The 15536-nt window shown below is 46.4% G+C and overlaps 1 protein-coding gene across 3 annotated transcripts in view; it reads left to right on the top strand.

Moving 5' to 3' along the window:
- LOC131689180 (LIM/homeobox protein Lhx8-like) overlaps positions 1-15536 on the top strand; it is a 426496-nt gene that overhangs the window by 16575 nt on the left and 394385 nt on the right. The window contains exon 2 of one of the 3 annotated variants that reach the window (XM_058974092.1): positions 15041-15090. The exons of the other annotated variants lie outside the window; for them this stretch is intronic. The gene's annotated coding sequence lies outside the window, so the exon portion shown is untranslated. The remainder of the gene's footprint in view (positions 1-15040; positions 15091-15536) is intronic. 3 annotated transcript variants of the gene reach the window in all.

Raw genomic sequence — 15536 nt, 5'->3', positions numbered from 1 at the left:
CATTACTGAGAAACATGAATGAGAGTTTGCCACATACAAACACACACAGAGATATTTTCTCAAATCGTCCAGCTTAGTGGTGTGTAAGACTCGGGACTCGGAGGGAATCCGGGAAGTTTTGGCGAATTTATTCCTTTCATTTAATATTGCGATACCGCAAATTAATCCCCACACAAGTGAGATGATTTCAAAAAATTTTTTTTTAACCCTTTCATGCCCAACTTTTTTCTAGTGTAGGACAGGACAGGACAGGACCGAAAAGCGAAAGCTTTTCAAGCGACGAAACTCATAGTAAAAGCTAACGAGGACTCATGCGAGAAGGTACAGCGCGCAATGAGAAGGAATCCGAAGTCAAACAGCTTTACTTTTAAAGAGCTCACCGAGAAAGCTATGGGCGAAGCGTTGAAAGTGAGAGCCTTGTGCCCGAAGGGAACCATCCAATGTATGAGATATCCTCGCAAGAAGAGCTAAGAGAAGCTCTGGAAACACAGTGCGAGCCTAGAGAAGTGCAGATGATGATCCGAATGAGGAAGGCACCTTTCGGCAAGCAAGCGGCTTCGGTTAGGCTTCCAGTCGAAGCAGCAAACAAGGCACTTAAGATTGGGAAGATCAAAGTTGGCTGGTCGGTATGTCCATTGAGTGTCTCTCAGGGACCGGAAGTGTGCTTCAAGTGTCAAGAGTTCGGTCATCTGGCGAGAAACTGCAGTGAACCTGACAGGAGCAAATTATGCAGGCAGCGCGAGGAAGAAGGCCACATGACAAAAGACTGCCGGATGGCTCCGAGATGTCTGATCTGCGCAACCGAAGAAGGTAACAACCACGTTACAGAAGGCCCGCGATGTCCGGCTTTCAAACAGACGACTTGCAGGTAACGCAAATCAACCTTAACCACTGCGATACAGCAAAACACTTGCTGCGACAATCTGTAGCGGAGTCTAAATGCGATGGAGGAGCCTTACCGTATCCCGGCCAGCGATGGAAACTAGATAGCACATAACGCAAAATCAGCGGCGATTTGGACAACGGAGAGATATCTAAAATAATGAAGTTTTCTTCTGCAGCTGCTACGCACCTCCGCGGTAGATGACCGCTCGAAAGGCTGCAGGAAGAGCCTGCTTGGGTAGGAGAATGGGGTAACCGCTTCACCAATTCAAGGGTGAGTAGTAGAGTGCCCAGAAAAAATGATGAATTTTTAAAAACTCTATCGGCCCACCCCTGAGTCGATTCCTAGTCCCATTAGGAGTACTTGCTCCAAATTTGAATCAAATCGGACAAGTCTAGCTACCGGACCAATGTGCCTGAAGTTTGTATGGGATTTTTCGATAATTTACATGGAGAAAACCCACTAACAAAAATGTTTAGTTCGTGCGAATCGAGTACTGATACACAACCATGCGCTGGTACGCCCCATGCAAAACTGACTCAGACATAACTTCGTTAAAAGTTTAATAACTTCTTTTAACAAAGCTGGATTCACTAGCAGTCTTCGACAAAGTTGTAGGCAATCAAATTATCTTTCTTATTTTTACTTACAGTGATAATACGATGCATACAATGCGAGTTAGTGGGTTTTCTCCATGTAAATTGTCGAAAAATCTCATACAAACTTCAGGCACGTTGGTCCGGTAGCTAGACTTGTCCGATTTGCTTCAAATTTGGAGCAAGTACTCCTGGTGGGACTTGGAATCGACTCAGGGATGGGCCGATAGGGGTAATTTTTTTCCTGTTACTTGTAAGTAGGGGTTTGCCCACTACTCGGGTTCTTGTTTGCCCGGCGAACCCTTCTTTTCAGGGCGGCCTAGGTGCTTCTACAGAATTTCGGATTTTCGTTTCACAAGAAAAAAAGTAAACAAACAAAATAAATTATTAAATTTACCGACTTTTATTCTCCGCTACTCTCTCAACTGCTGCTGCTGCTGGTGATCTGCTACTGCTGGCGGAAAGGCGGGCGGTTTCCTCCGACCGGCCGGGACAACAACGGCCGCGTTCTCCTTTGGTCGTTGGCTGCTCCGGCAGCGGTCCTTGACAATTAGCTAGGGAGGTGAGCTTGGCTCCTTTGTTGGAACCTCCCTAGCGACGTTGGTGACTAATCACCGGATTCGCTTGCTCCCCGCAAGGAATCCCAGAAGACACCGCAGTGTTCTTCCCAGGTGGAGCCGTTGTCCTACCTGCTTCCCTCTCCTTGACTGTTAGCTGCAGAGGAGAGCGAGGCTCGTTCGACTTATCCTCTGCAGCGAGAGGGGCGGGTGCGTCGGATCCTTAACGGTTAGCCGGGGAAGCGAAAGCTCCTTGGTGATTAGCTTCCCCCGACGGCGATCCAGCACCACTATACAAACGAGCACCCGGACCACGGGCCAGCACTTTCGACGGAAATCGACCGTCGCACACGCGCACTGAACGTTGGTTACGGTGGCGGGAAACTGTCCCGAAATAAATCAACAATTTTCTGGACGTCTTTTCGTTGCCGTGGTCCGTCACTTTCTGGTTTTTTCACGATGGCCGCCTTTTCCACTCCACCAAAACAAACACCATCACCACAAAACCGCACCGCCGCATAACTGTCATCTCCTTTGCAGCATAAACAGCAACCAATATAACAGCAACAGGAGCGCGGTAACCTACCTAAGCCCTATGTTAGTTATTGACAAATGTTTAACAAAATTTTCTACACCTATCTGTACGCACAAAACCGTTCACAAACGCGAAACTATACAAAAATTTACAAGAAAAAGTGAACGGTATCGAAACAGCGGTGAGCATAAATTTTCGTAAACAATACACTCTACGGAGAGAGTACGCACGAAAGGGTATATTTCCACCCAGTGCTAAATTGTTACCCTGACGGGTTACAATCTCGCCCACACCGGGTGGAAAAAAAATTGACAACAATTTTTTTTCTAAACTAACACCTAACACCGATACAATAATTATGAACGAAATTAATAAATAAATAAACAAAGAAAAACTAACTACACCTAATTATTTCTTCCGCAATTTATCAATAATTCATGTCAAAAAAAACTAATCGACCGGCGGTCCTCATTGGTGAAAAGTTTGCCTGTGTTTGGTCTGATAATACTGACAGCATACGCGAAGCGAGAGGCTATCAGCCATCGTCATTACTCGGCTATGAGTTGAACCCTAAATCCAATCTGAAAACAAGATTGGTAACAACTCGAAATTCCCAAAATTCTGCAAGTGGCATTGACAATTTTCAATGTTCCAACTTGCAGGGGAACGGTTGTCGGCATTACATTGTTCGTTTTATCATCGACTGTCCAGAAATGCCTCGTGTTCTTACGGTACCAGTACTACACGCTTGTGTTGGGGTTTCTATCCAAATACATTCATACAATTATCCCATTCATTCATCCTCAATCACTGGCCTACTCGATCATTCACATTCCGATAAGCACTTCGAATTAACCCCAAAACAATTTTATCTTATCATTCACACATGCATTCATTCACTCTGTTCGATTCCGCACTCATAAATTCACTCATACAATACCGCTTAACACGTCATCATTTCTCCCACTCACAGACATTCCGGACAAAAAGTTTGTATATTCGTCCCTTTTCGCCTCAAAACGCTTCGTACATGGCAAAAGAAACGTTTGAGAGGGACCAAAGAATGTCTTTCGCATAATTTAAACAGATCAAAAAGATTCCCGCTGGAATCAAACGAACCACCCCAGGTTTAACCACAAACCCAAAATTATGCGAAATAAAATTTTATTTGATTCGAAATCGAAGACGCGAGGCGCTTTTTACCCCATTCGCTCTTCCACTCACACTACTCTGATCCAAATCGGGCTACACCTGCATGATGCAGAGCATTGATGCGAACATCGGGGAAAGTGTCAAATCGATGATCCATTCGATATGATGAATGAATCATCAAAATCGTAAATAAAAACAAAACAGTTCGCGAAATCGGTTAGCAAACTGTTTTTATTCGCGGTTTTTTTTCGTTTACGGTCGGCTCCGGAGTAGCAGTCGCGCAGGAAACCCATTTCCGCGAGTGTTGTGTCCCTGTTGGAAAAGGGAGTAGTGATTTTCTTGTGAGATTGTGCTCCAAACAAGGAGATTTTATATAATTTAGTGCACCCGTAGGTGCGAGTATTCCCCACAGAAAGGGGTTTTTGAAAAATTTTATGTTGCCGAACACAGCAGAAGAATGATATGTATGCATCCGGCGGTGAAAAAGACGGTACAATAGGTTCGTTTTGTTTCTGCCAAACACTGGTACTGGTTTGGTGAGAAAGTTTTCTTTACCGTAACCGTCTCGACCGCCGGAGCAAAGCAAATTACTGGATAATTTGGTTACCTCACTGCGCGAGTGGGGCGCAAAAGAATTTTTTTGTTTGCCGAACACGGCGGGTAGTGTATTTAGATGCGCCCGGTGCCCGGGAGAGCGGCACGGTATAAGATTAGTGTTTTTAGTGGAGTATTCCACCCTACCGTAGTCGTCACCGGGGCCGGAGCATATATTTCGTGCGAGTGTTTGTTTACCACACTGCGTGAGTGTGGCTCTGGAAAATTGCAAGAAGGTGTTGAAGAACCTTCTCGCGGCAGAGTTGGTCTTCCACAATAAAAATAGAGAAGACGGAGAAATGTTTATTGTTTTTTTTCGGACCAAAGTCCGTGTTGTTGCCGTAGGGAACTGACGGCTGCTTTTGGAAAACTCCCAAGTGAGTAATCCATATAAAAGCATACCGTCAGTCCACAAACGGCACGGAAAAGTTTTTTTATGCTGGTTTAAGGAGATTTGCTGGTCAAACTCCGAGATTTTTACCTGCTAAATCCTCCAGCTCGTAGGAGGACACACCCTTTTTTGAGACAATTTTTGCCGGTAAGTATTGTGGTCCAAGTTTAGCATTGTAAGACTCGAGTGCATTCGACAACTTCATGTTTCGACGGTACACCATTTGTCCCGTTTCAAAAGGTTTGGAGAACTTTCGATGACGCAAGTTGTACTGATGTCGAATGCCCTCGCTTGCCTTTGCCAAATTTTTGACCACAATCTCCCGGATTTTGTCTATCTGTTGGTGTCTTGTTTCTAGGTCACCCTCACCGGAAATCCTGCTGAAGTCATCGGCAGATGCCATTTCACACCCGTGTATAATGAAATGAGGACTAAACCCAGTGGAGGAATGAACGGTAGTATTTAGGATGCGCTCCACATCGGTGATATGGACATCCCAATTGCGCTGCTCGGTTCGAGCATATGCCCGGATTGCGGTGTTTATCGAGCGATTTGTTCGCTCCACTGGGTTAGCCTGCGAATGATAGCGGGAATTCAGCCAATGTTTGACGTTGGTTTCTTTTATGAATTGACTGAACTCCTTCGAGGTGAAAGTGGAGGCATTGTCGCTTAGCAGAATTTCCGGGCGATTGAACCACTGTTCGCGTAGTATCGTACAGAGTGATGTACTAGCGATTTTGCGAACGGGGGTTAACATGACGTACTTGCTGAAGACGTCGAGGACGACAAGCAAGTGTTGATTGCCATGTTTGCTTTTTGGAAGAGGACCAATATAGTCCACAGAAACCATTCGCCATGGTGCATTAGTCGCACGTGACTGACCCATTTCGGGCTGGACTGGAACGAAAGGAGCTTTGATTTCCTTGCACGTCCCGCATTCTCGAATAAACTTTCGTACTTCAGATCCCATACGAGGCCAGTAATATCGTAACTGCACTTCGTGGATCGTTTTATCGTATCCCACGTGAAGCAAATTTTCGTGGGTACGTTGAATCAAATCTTGACGGAACTCGGGTGCTGGGACGAGTTTCCAACTGAACCGCGAGTCGCACGGAACAACTTTCGAGTTTACATACTTGAAAAGTTGATCATTTTCTACTTTGAAGTCGGCATAGTCGTCAGGATTTTGGATAACTTTGGACTTCATGGAACAGTACCAGTCTGAGGTGGACAAAGCGGAAACGGCTGCTACGGCCCGGGATAACGCATCTGGAACGACATTGTCCTTGCCTTGCCGGTGCTCAATAGACATGTCGTAGAGTTGCAATTCTAAACTCCAACGACTCAAACGTGAACTGGTTTTCCATTTAGTCTTCAGTATCCATGTAATCGCTGACGAATCAGTGACCAGTCGAAAATGATAACCTTCCAAGTAACCTCGAAAGTGTTCAACCGCCATTATCACCGCCAGACCTTCCTTTTCAGTTGCATGATAGTTCCTTTGGGGAGTGGTCAGTTTGTGCGAAAAGTAAGCAACTACTTTCTCACCCTCGGGATACTCCTGCACCAGAACAGCAGCGACTGCTACGTCACTAGCGTCTGTCTGAAGAATGAATTCTTTGGAGAAGTCTGGTGGGACTAAAACTGGAGGAGTGACTAGAAATTCCTTAATTTTAAGGAACGCGAGTTCTGCCTCGGAGTTCCAAACTAAGCTCTTGGTTTTCGTTTTGAGCAGATCGGTCAAGGGAGCAGTGACCTCACTGAACCGATCAATGAAACGGCGGTAATAACCGCACATCCCGAGGAAACGACGAAGTTTCGTCACGGTAACCGGTCTCTCGTAGTCGAGAATCGGCTGAATTTTGTCAGGATTGACCTTGAGTCCGTCCCGATTCAACAAATAACCAAGAAACTTTAGTTCGGGGACTCCAAAACGGGATTTTTCCAAATTGATGGTTAGATTGGCTCTTGCTAGACAATCGGCCACTGCTTTGAGCAACTGTATGTGATGCTCGAACGTTTCGCTTACCACGATGATGTCATCTAGGTAGACGAAAACGTAAGGTTCCCATTTACCTCGTCCTAGAACCTGGTCCATCAGTCGCGCCAGAGTAGCGGGGCTGTTGACGAGACCAAATGGTAGACGGGTAAATTGGAACATACCCCTGCCGGGAACACTGAAAGCGGTATATTTGCGACTATCCTTAGCCAGGGGTACCTGGAGAAAGGCCTCCTTCAAGTCTATGGTAGACAGGTACTTCGCCTTGGGTAAGCCGCCCAATATTCGCCCAGGGTGGGGCAGAGGGTATGCATCCCGTACAGTACGCTCATTGAGAGACCTAGCGTCTAGACAAAGGCGGATTGAGTCGTCTGGTTTCGTGACCGCCACAATATTAAGCGACCAATCCGAATCAGACTCCTCGATAATTCCCATAGACCGCCATCGGTCAACCTCTTCCCAGACCTTTGACAGCTTCTTTGGGCTCATGTGATAAGGATATCGGCAAACGGGTGCCGCACCTTGGAATTCATCTTTGATGACAATCCTGTGCTCTGTGAATGAGGTTGGGCTTAGCTTTCCGGGCTCTACTGCCTGGAAACACTTCTTTACTTCTTCTACGCGCGCTAACTGTTCCGAAGTGAGTATCGACTCACGCGTTACTTCATCTTCTTCATCGTCTTCTGATTCCTGACCTGAGTTCAACAGAGCACAGGTTTGTATCTCAGGAGAAATCCCAAAGGCGCGCCAAAAGTCCATACCTAGAATGGAGTTGACGGTCAGATGCTCTACTACAAGAGTGCATAGGACCTTTGTCAAATTTTGAAAAGTATACGGGAGATACGCTTGTCCAATGATTGGTAAGGATTGACCATTTGCAGAACGTAGTTTGAATGGTCGTTCCAACCTTTTCAAGGGACTTTTCGAAAACTTTCGGTATAGCTTTTTAGTTATAATTGTGGCGTTACTACCACTGTCGAGCAAGGCTTTGAAGGATTTGCCGTACACTGCGACAATTGCAAATGGACGGTTATCGAGCGGGTCGTCAAGGACGATGGTTTCGACAGACAAAGAATTATCATAGTCCTCATCACGAGCCGGTCGAAAACTGTCATAAATCTGGGGATTAATAATGAGTTGTTCTTTGGAGCGCTGCTTTACTGCCAACTGCGACTTCAGTTGGTTCTGATCCCGTTTTTTAGGCAGTAAGGGCAACGAGAAACATCAAAACCTTTAAACGCACACACGATGCAGAAGACCCGCTTTGGTTTCCGACATTCCTCATGTTCGTGTCCTTTGTCTCCACAATTATAGCAGACGCCGAGCACGGGAGGACGATGCTTTTCCACCAAATACTCCAGACACATTATAGGTTTCTGCGGTGGTTCGATTGGTTTTTGATTGTTTCCCTCGAGATTCTTGCCATCCTGATTCCCTTGCTGTTTCTTTTTCTGGTTGTCAGGAGGCTTGCTTGAATCAAGACCTGCCGGTTTGGCATTCTTGTTCCAAAACGTTTTGGATTTTGCGTTGCCGTTATTCTGTCTACCTCCCTTTTGGTTTTGATTATTTTGTTTTTGTTTGTTTTGTGGTGGATTATCAGAATAAGCAGCAACTTCCCGAGAAGAACCGAAAACTTTCTGATAAATCGGCGTCTTGGAGGCGTCGATCGATTTACCAAGACTCATCAATTCTGAAAGCGTGTTCACTGGCCTGAGAATCAGCATTTGTTTATAATCGGCTTTCAGGTTCCGCTTGAGCACGTCGAGTTTTTCGCTCGGTGCCATTGGAACCGTCATAGCACGAAATATTTTTTCCATTTCCAAGAAGTATTCCTGGAAAGATTCGTTACGCATCTGCCGGCGCTGGAGAGCCTTCATTTTGAGCGTAGCATCAAGTTCAGGATGTACAAAATTTACCTTGAGCTCGCATACAAGATGGTTCCAGTTAAACAACCGGTTTTGCGCACGCATAGCCTGATACCAGGTCAAAGCATTGCCAGTGAACAAATGCATCGCAGAATTGAAAAGTTCATCTTCGCACATTTGTTCACACGCAGCGTAATTTGCTACGGTGTCCAAAAACTCATTAAGTCCAGTTCCTTCATCAGTTCCAGCATACTTCCGAATTTTCCAATCAGCGACGCGTTGCGGGTTTCGCGAGTAATACCTGGGGGCCACCATCGATCCGTTTCCCGCATTGGTGGATATCGAAAAGTTCGGATATGATGGTCCCGCCAGCTGTTCGGTCAATTCAGGAACGTAAGGCTGGTTCTGAGTTTGGTACGGGGCTGTGAATCCAGTATTCTGTTTCGGTTTCTCGATAGGAAGTGATGGACATAGATTTTGTTGACCCGAGAATCCTCGCTTCAACACAAATTGATCGGGACTGGGCGCCAGTGTTGGGCGAGGAATCTCTGGTTCATCAAATGAATCGGGTACGTCCATCAAACGCAAATCTTCCAGATCGGTCTGCGGATCCATCTCGGGAGCACTTTCCTTCTGATGTACTAGTGCCCGAAGTTCACTGACGGATTCACGAAGTGAGACAACTTCTTGAACCGTCTTTCTTAAAACTGACGAAATAGTTGTCAGTGAAGCAATCCCACCCATTAGCGTTTCAGTAGCTTTTGAAAAAGCATCAGACCCCTGAGACGCTAGGGCTCTATTATCGTCGGATTGCTGTCGCAATTGTCGAATCTCGTCCCTCATCTCGCACAAGACACGCAACAGGTCGTCCCCTACGAGCTGTTTAGAAAGAGATCCTTGGTTATCGGAAGGATTGGATCCCTGTGGAATTGCAGGTACGTCTGTACTCAGCAAATCTCCCAAAATCTCTCCATCCTCCCCTTCTTGGTTGTCGGGAGGAAGTGCTGCCTGTTCGTCACTGAAATGACTGGAATAAACTGCTAGAACTTCCTCCAGCAACCCCGAAATTTCTTGGTTGACCTCCCCTGCCGCATAATTTCGGATAACCTGGAGCCTAGACCCCAAATGAAGCAACCGTGTTCGGTAAATCTCCTTGTTTGGGCACCGGTACTGGAGATCTTCCTTGATTGTTAGTAATTTACCAAGGCAGATCTCCTTTTCTTCACCCACGTCACCCCGGAAATTGCGAACTAATTCCCTCCGAGACGACCGCTCATGTGACAAAATTCCCCGAAGACGCCGCTGCCGCTGGACACCCGAAAGATCCGAATCAGGAGAGATAAAAATGCTTCGAGATAGCAACTCAAAATCCAGCTCATCGAAATGTAAATGATCGACGCGCATGAACACACACGCTTGGTTGAATTTCTCCAACGCCATCATAACTTGCGCTATATTGGAAGAAATCACCAAGACACAAAGCATGTAAGTACTGACACGGTATTATTTTCAATTTTTCGCCCACTAACGATTCCCTTAAAATTTCAGGAAGTCAAGCTGCTCCAAAAATGTCTCAAATCGGATTGAGAATTCAAGGCAATTGGCCACCGCAACCGAATAAATGACAACAACCTTCAAACTACTCGTCCGGCAGACCAAACACAAACAACGCAATCCACAAATTCGGACAAAAAAAGGAAAAAACAAAAAATCGAAAAAATACGCCAAAAAATGTAAATAAATTAATAAATATACGACCGCGGAACAATATTGCGGAAGAAACCTCACCGACTGTTCTACGAAAATCCTAGATTTAGCAGAAGCACCCCACACTCCGGAAGAAAAAAATATTTTCCAAAATAGGAAAATATTTTTTTCAGTGTGTTTTGCGCTGTGCGCCAAATGTAAGTAGGGGTTTGCCCACTACTCGGGTTCTTGTTTGCCCGGCGAACCCTTCTTTTCAGGGCGGCCTAGGTGCTTCTACAGAATTTCGGATTTTCGTTTCACAAGAAAAAAAGTAAACAAACAAAATAAATTATTAAATTTACCGACTTTTATTCTCCGCTACTCTCTCAACTGCTGCTGCTGCTGGTGATCTGCTACTGCTGGCGGAAAGGCGGGCGGTTTCCTCCGACCGGCCGGGACAACAACGGCCGCGTTCTCCTTTGGTCGTTGGCTGCTCCGGCAGCGGTCCTTGACAATTAGCTAGGGAGGTGAGCTTGGCTCCTTTGTTGAAACCTCCCTAGCGACGTTGGTGACTAATCACCGGATTCGCTTGCTCCCCGCAAGGAATCCCAGAAGACACCGCAGTGTTCTTCCCAGGTGGAGCCGTTGTCCTACCTGCTTCCCTCTCCTTGACTGTTAGCTGCAGAGGAGAGCGAGGCTCGTTCGACTTATCCTCTGCAGCGAGAGGGGCGGGTGCGTCGGATCCTTAACGGTTAGCCGGGGAAGCGAAAGCTCCTTGGTGATTAGCTTCCCCCGACGGCGATCCAGCACCACTATACAAACGAGCACCCGGACCACGGGCCAGCACTTTCGACGGAAATCGACCGTCGCACACGCGCACTGAACGTTGGTTACGGTGGCGGGAAACTGTCCCGAAATAAATCAACAATTTTCTGGACGTCTTTTCGTTGCCGTGGTCCGTCACTTTCTGGTTTTTTCACGATGGCCGCCTTTTCCACTCCACCAAAACAAACACCATCACCACAAAACCGCACCGCCGCATAACTGTCATCTCCTTTGCAGCATAAACAGCAACCAATATAACAGCAAGAGGAGCGCGGTAACCTACCTAAGCCCTATGTTAGTTATTGACAAATGTTTAACAAAATTTTCTACACCTATCTGTACGCACAAAACCGTTCACAAACGCGAAACTATACAAAAATTTACAAGAAAAAGTGAACGGTATCGAAACAGCGGTGAGCATAAATTTTCGTAAACAATACACTCTACGGAGAGAGTACGCACGAAAGGGTATATTTCCACCCAGTGCTAAATTGTTACCCTGACGGGTTACATACTGTAGTGAGTAGTCTACTCGAGGCCTTTGCAAAGCTGAACGTAGATGTTGCAGACGATGGTACAACCAGCACCAACCATCGCGAAGATCGACATTCAGTTATTGACGTTACCTTCTGAAGCCCCGGGATGGTTGGAAGTTTAAATTGGAGAGTGTGCGAGGGGTACACCCACAGCGACCACCAAGCGATCCGGTACACTATCGGAAGTAATAGCAATAGAAGCGTGCGTGATCCAATCAAACGAGCGGAGGTGGAAAACAACGAAGTTTGACAAGAGAGTCTTCGTCGAAGCACTGAGGCGAGAGTGCAATCACATTGACTTCAGGGCAGATGAAGTGACAACGGCATTAGCAAGAGCATCCGATGCAACCATGCCAAGAGAAGGCAAATCAAGGTACAGTCGCCGCTTAGCCTTTTGGTGGAATTCGGCGATTGCCGACCTACGTGCATGCTGCCACCGAGCCCGGAGAAAGATGCAGAGAGCCCGAAACCTCGCGGAAAGCGATGCTCTAAGACCAGCGTATAAGGCGGCAAGACTAGCACTTAACATGGAAACCTGCCTAGAAGAGCTTTACCGCAACGCCAATTCAAATCCGTAAAGCAACACCGTAGAAGCGCTATTTCCACAACATGAACCGGCCTGGCCACCAGCAAACCTATCAAACCCGAATATGTTTAGGACCGCGTTGCAAAAGTGCATCGACGGTGGTGACTTCCCCGACATCTGGAGTGCTGTTGCCGAAGTCAGATAAGTCCCCTGAAGATCCTTCAGCATACAGGCCGATATACCTATTGGATACAGTCGGCAAGATGCTTGAAAGAGTACAGGCTTACAAAATATACATAGGGAGAGAATGGATTATCCAATATGCAGTACGGTTTCCGGAAAGGTAGATCCACTGTGAATGCCATACGAACGGTCGTGGGTACTATGGAGGCTGCGCAGAAGCAAAGAAAAAAAAAAGCAACTGCGGAGTGGTTACACTGGGCGCAAAAAACGCCTTTAACAGCGCTAGTCGGGCCGCGATCACCGATACGCTGCACAGACTGAGAGTTCCCTAGTACCTCTGTACGATTCTGAGGAGCTACTTCCAGAACCGGCAACTGATCTACGAAACTGACGCCAGGAAAAGGAGTGTAACCGTAACAGCGGGCGTTCCACAGGGTTTCAAACTCGGCCTAACTCTTTGAAATGCTATGTACAACGGAGTGCTGAAGCTAAGGCTCCCCAGGGGCGTGAAGATTGTCGGTTTTTCGGACGACGTGGTGATCCTACTGATCGGCGAATCACTAGAGGAAGTAGAAGTACTCGCAACGGAGGCAATAGATGTTGTGGAAGACTGGATGCGCGAGAAGAAGCTGACATTAGCTCACCACAAAACCAAGAGGGTTTTGATAAGCAACCGAAAAGCAGTGCAGCAGGCAAGAATTTCGATCGGAGAATGTATCATCACCTCAAAGTGGGAAGTTAGACAACTGGGAGCAATGATACACTACCGGCTAAACTTTAATAACAACATCGACCACGCATGCGGGAGGGCCGTAAAAGTGATCTCGGCACTATCCCGCAGTGTCTCCACATCGATACTCAGATACGCCTGCTTGGGTGACGGCACTGCAGACGAGAAGGAACATATCTTGGCTAAACAGCACGTTCAGGGTGATGGTCATGCGGGTGTCTAGCGCGTATCGAACTATCTCATTAGAGGCACCCTACGTGATAGCTAGAACGATTACCATAAACCTTCTACTCGAAGTAGATAGCGAGTGTCGGTGTGGGTGAACAGAGCGCATGGTGAGGTGAACTTCCACATGACGCAGTTCTTGTCTGGACATGGCTGTTTCAAAATGTATCTGTACAGGTTCGGCCACGCGAGTTCGCCGTTCTGCATCGCGTGCGGTGATGCAGAGGAAACGCCTGAGTACGTGGTTCTCGAGGGCCCGCGATTCGAGCACGAGCAAAACGAAATGAGAACCATTGTCGGTGAGGACGTTGACAAGACTAATATTGTCCAGAGAATGTGCGCGGGCAAAGAAAAATGGGCAAGTCAGTCTGAGGAAGAGAGATAAAGTAGACCACCGGAGTAGGCGAGATCCACCGCTGGGGACTAGACTGAGCGCACGCATTGTCGACGGTAGGTCGTGAGAGCACCTGAGAACCGGAAGTCATCCTCCCCCGGAATCGCAGGACTGACCTCTGCACCTAACCGACCACCACCGAGATAACGGTTTCGAGCGAAATTTCAACTTCGGAAAATTTCTTCGTCGGAGTAGACTAGACCCACCGTTGGGGACTAGTTCGAGTAGACCGTAGCACCGGCAAATGGTCGTCGGGCGCCTGTGAACTAGAAGTCATCCTCCACCCAAAATTGCAGGACTGACCCCGGCATTTGCCCAGGTCGCATCGGTTTCGGAAAATCTTCCACTGTCGTGGAACTTTTCGTCGGAGTAGGAAAGATCCATCGTCGGGGACTATTCCGAGCAGTCCATAGCGAATTGCCGGCTTAAATCGTCGGGACGCAATCCTCCACCCGGAATCGCTGAACTGACCTCGGCATTCTGCCGGACTGCATCGAACCAAGAATAACGCGTCCGTCAACGGTTGCGGGAGACATTCTTTCGTCGGGGAACTCTCCGTCGAGGTAAGCTAGCTCCACCGTTGGGGACTACGCCGAGTAGCACCGAACGCGATAAACAACCAGTATAGGATCGCCAGGGCACCAGAGAACCGGAAGCCACCCTCCAACTGGAATCGCTGGATCGACCACGGCATCCAACTGGTCACCGTAGAGAGGAGCGCATTTAGAATATTATGCCGGGCAGGACTGATACGGCGGTTATGAGACCAGCGAACTAGCACGACCAGCTAGACCTGGAATCAAGCGCAGTTCATTAGTACGCCTCCCCCGAAGTAGTCATTTCAAATGGAATCCAGAGGATCGGGCAAATGTCGGACACCTTGGTGAATTTCAGAGGAGTTGGGTTCAGAGTTATTTTCTCTGTACAGAGTCCCTCACTCTAGCACACGATGGGCGAAATCGGTAGAATGGTTTAACTACTGAACGTGTACTGGGTCGGCGTAAAAGCTTTACTACGCAGTAAAGAAAACGCACGCATACACACACACAACCAAACATTGTCCCAAATCATTGAGACTCGGCCTTCCGAGCCTTGGAATTTTTTTTGAAAGATTGAGTGAATTCTTTACATTTCTTTTATACGAAATGAAAAAAATATTTTGAAAAAAATACATTGTCATTTTATAGCTTGCTATACACCCTATACATGGTGTTCATACCTTCAACCAAAAAAATTATTCTCCATAATTACTTCTAGGAGAAATAATTTCTTAAATTATTATATCGGAAGATGCGCTGTTTTAGGTGTTTCAGTTTTAAAACTTCAAAGATGACGGTTTTGGTTTTTCTTTTTCTTTTTACAGTTAATTTGATGTTTACCAAACCTAATGTCTGGCTACGCTACTGACTCCAAGTAAGTAGAAACAAAGTGGTTCTAAGTCATCCACAAGAAACTTCTTCGAATACTGCCTGTCTATTATAATATGTATTATTCCCACATAAATATGTACATGCAACCAATTTTTCTATTGCATCGAACTACACCAAATTTTTGATAGTTTTTAGCCTCTTTATGCCCATGTTGTTTATAAACAACAACGTTTTTACGCAGCTCAATTTTTTTGTTTGAGAAAGATTTGCTCACAAAAACAAGTAAGGCTACCAATTACAGGTGATGGCTCTAGAAGTTTTTGCAACTAGTTTGATTGGATTCCGAGAAGAAGTGCTGCCAGAGACAGTTTACGTTGACGAATCCATGCTACTATGAAAATAAAATTTGTAATATTATTGGAAGCAGATAAAACCTATCAATTTAGACTATTCTTATATTTTTTATTTCAATCATAGAGGTTTTAACCT

The sequence above is a fragment of the Topomyia yanbarensis genome, chromosome 3, assembly GCF_030247195.1.
Source record: "Topomyia yanbarensis strain Yona2022 chromosome 3, ASM3024719v1, whole genome shotgun sequence".
NCBI classification, from domain to species: domain Eukaryota; kingdom Metazoa; phylum Arthropoda; class Insecta; order Diptera; family Culicidae; genus Topomyia; species Topomyia yanbarensis.
The sequence above is the reverse complement of the archived record's forward strand: the minus strand, read 5'-3'. Positions and strand labels throughout refer to the sequence as shown.